This window comes from Rhinopithecus bieti, unplaced genomic scaffold (genome assembly GCF_001698545.2).
Source record: "Rhinopithecus bieti isolate Rb0 unplaced genomic scaffold, ASM169854v2 scaffold_2077, whole genome shotgun sequence".
NCBI lineage: Eukaryota > Metazoa > Chordata > Mammalia > Primates > Cercopithecidae > Rhinopithecus > Rhinopithecus bieti.
The window spans coordinates 3,975,915-3,979,321 of record NW_016803882.1 but is presented as its reverse complement, the minus strand read 5'-3'; the positions used below and the strand labels follow the sequence as shown (position 1 = coordinate 3,979,321).

At 38.9% G+C, this 3,407-nt stretch overlaps 1 long non-coding RNA gene across 1 annotated transcript in view; it reads right to left on the bottom strand.

Annotated features, from left to right (window-relative positions):
- Positions 1–866: 866 nt before the first annotated feature.
- LOC108518520 (uncharacterized) overlaps positions 867–3,407 on the bottom strand; it is a 7,286-nt gene continuing 4,745 nt past the window's right edge. Inside the window, exon 3 of the long non-coding RNA XR_001882383.1 lies at positions 867–1,354. This is a non-coding gene — a long non-coding RNA (uncharacterized LOC108518520). The remainder of the gene's footprint in view (positions 1,355–3,407) is intronic.

Genomic DNA, 3,407 nt, shown 5'->3' with positions numbered 1-3,407 from the left:
AATGAGCTGCTTTGATACCAAACAGTAAAGAAGGGAAGGAATACAGCATTACTGCTGGGTAGGTGTTGAAATCTAGGCTTTCCATGTGGTCTCTCTTAAAATAGCAGGTATGGACTCTTTACTTCTGGAGGGGAATCAACAACACAGGTCCTTACTTAGCCTTCTGTGACACTATTCTGGCGGGGGTATTGGAGTAGCTTGTTGCAACCTCTTGAGGTGAAAGTCTAGACTTGCCACTTAGTTTCACTGATGTGGACTGGGTGGTGGCTCACTTTTACTTTTTTTGGTAGTGTTTGACTAGGGTAGGTTGTCTGAAGGTTTTCTGTCTTGCTGGGCTGCCCTACTGTAGTCCTTTGGCTAGAGAGAGCAGACTTTTATTGGGGCTGGTTTTTGGTCTACATATATTGACATTTTGGGGTTGTTAACTTCTTCAGCTTCTAGAGTGGGAAAGCACAGAAAGCAGAAAAGCACTGCAGTGTGGTCCAGAACCTGCCCTTCCCATTGAAAGCTGCATCTTCTAATCTTTTGACCATGACCACTCTTGTTTATTGTCCTTTCTGCTTTGGTATCTGTGCATTTCTGTTGAATTTGTGAGCAGTTCTCTAACACCATTGGCCTTGGAATACTTTTTCACTGTGCTTTCTAACTGATTATGAGATATGAGATATTATGGGATATGAGACAAAAAAAAAAATCACAAATGTAACTCACCACCATATTATTCCTTACGTTGTGAAGTCTGTAGCTTACTTGCCTTCTCTTCATCTTTCAGAGGCTCCTTCTGTTTGTTCTGTATGTAACATCCAAGCTTGTTGTAATTAGGGGGAGGAATGGGAAGGAGCGCATCTAATTCAGACTTCCTGAAGTGAAAGTCCTTAAAGCTTCTTTTATTGCTCTCAGTTGGTTTGTAGGTATTTTATTTTCATTTTATAGGTGCCACATGGTTCATGTTATGTTCATTCTTAAGTTTATAAATACTCATGTATATAGTTACTATTTTTAAGTCTAATGTATGTAGGATCTAAAACACTTAAATTCTCCATCATTTCTCAATTTCTCTTAACCTTCAGGGAGAGTCCCAATAAGCATATATATGTATGAAAAACGTTCCAGAGAGCATCACATTTTATTACTAATTGCAGTTTTGATTCCACAACCCTGTATAACTTGGCATTCTGGTGAATTGGGCCCGAACATCTGTGAATCTTAAAAATAGTGGTTGCCTCATTATGGCTTCCTTATGCATAGGATTAAGAACACAAATCGTGAAATCAGACAGCCTGGCTTCCACACTCTAGCTGGGTGACCATGACCACGAAGAAGTTCCTGAATGTTCCAGTGTCAGTTTATTCACCTACAAAATGAAGATAATATGAGTATTAATCTGCTGTCGTACAAATAGTCCTTTTTTCCCTGTAGGTAAGGGAAATCTAAGATCATTTTTCTCTGGTTGCTTTCTGTATTTTTTCTTTGTCTTTAGATTTCAGAAGTTTAATTACATTGTGTCTTGATTTGGATTTCTTTGGTTAAACCTGTGTAGGGCTCATCCAGCTTCTTAAACTTACAGGGTTAAGTCTACAGTAAGGCTAAGTGTATTAATATGTATATAGCATTTACAACAGTGTCCACCTCATAAGAACCATTAAGTGTTAGTGATTAGTATTACCACTGCCTTCCTTCAAGGCAGCACAGAAAGAAGAAAAGTGCTGCAGTGTGGTCCAAAACCTGCTCCTCCCATTGAAAGCTGCATCTTCTAATCTTTTGACCATGAGGACTCTTGTTTATTGTCCTTTCTGCTTTGGTATCTGTGCATTTCTCTTGAATATGTGAGCAGTTCCCCAACACCACTGGTACTGGAATACTTTTCCATTGTGCTTTCTAACTGGTTATTATTATACTAATAAAGATCACACCTTCCTTATCTTTGTAATTGCAGTAAAGTGCACTGGTTTCTTAGGCATTCTAGGAGATTTTTAGTGTACGTGTGTGTGTGTTTGCATGTCCAGGTAGTCAATTATTTTATAGGCAAATTATAATTTCAGTCACTATATCTTTTACTTCAGTTACACTGCTCAGGACTTGAAAAATGTGATTTTCTTTGCTCTCTTTGTTTTCATTTTTCTTTTTCTGAGACACACATAAGTGTCTTGCTCTGTCACCCAGGCTAGAATGCAGTGGTGTGAACATAGCTCACTACAGCCTTGACATCCTGGGCTCATGTGATCCTCCCACCTCAGTCTCCCAAACCACTGGGATTATAGGCATGAGCCACCAAGCCCAGCCTGTTTTGATTTCTTATACAGGTAAACTATCCATCCTCTAATTTCCATGTCAACAACTTCTCTGTCACAATTAACATTTTCTCTCCCTATGCTCTGCATTCAGGCATCTCATTAATTATTTATTTTTTACTGCCTTCAACCTTTTTATTGATAATTTTATTGCTGGGTAACAAACCTGCATGTTATGCACATGTGCCCTAGAACTTAAAGTATAATAATAAAAAAATAAAAAAAAAAGAATATTTTTAGACACTGATGCTCCTTTTGTTAATACAGTTACGTTGAACAGAGAGGAAAAACCAAATATTTTCTTATCTTCATCTGGTCTATCTGCATAGGTAAAGAAAAGTCTAGGGCATTTCTTTGTCTAATGTTTTACAATTTCTATTCGTATTTTTTAATTATATTTTTTGTATGTGTTTTTATGGTCTTTTAAAGGAAATTTAAAGATGGTGGATCAGGTATAACTGGTGTGCTACCATTTTAACATAGATATCTCTCAAGTGACAACATGCTATAACTGTTACTCATGTGTGACCTTAAGTATGTAATTCTTTGAACTCAAGTTTCATCATATTTAAAATGGGGTAGGAAGAGAGTGTTAAAATTACGTTTTCCAGTTGCAAACAATCTTTAATTATCTGCTTGTATTCATAGGAATGTTTAAATTATGAGGTAGAGATAATGAAATTTAACAAATGCAGATGATTTAAAAATACATATATTTAGCCCAGATTCAGGCAACTGATTGACTACCAAAACTCCACTCAAAATAAATGCCTGTGTAAGGTATAACAATTCTGGGGGGGCGGGCGGAGCAAGATGGCCGAATAGGAACATCTCCAGTCTCCAACTCCCAGCGCGAGTGACACAGAAGACCGGTGATTTCTGCATTTTCAACTGAGGTACTGGGGTCATCTCACTAGGGAGTGCCGGACAATCGGTGCTGGTCAGCTGCTGCAGCCTGACCAGCGAGAGCTGAAGCAGGGCGAGGCATCGCCTCACCTGGAAGCGCAAGGGGGAAGGGGATCCGTTTTCCTAGCCAGGGGAACTGAGACACACAACACCTGGAAAATCGGGTAACTCCCACCCCAATACTGCGCTGTAAGCATACAGGCACACCAG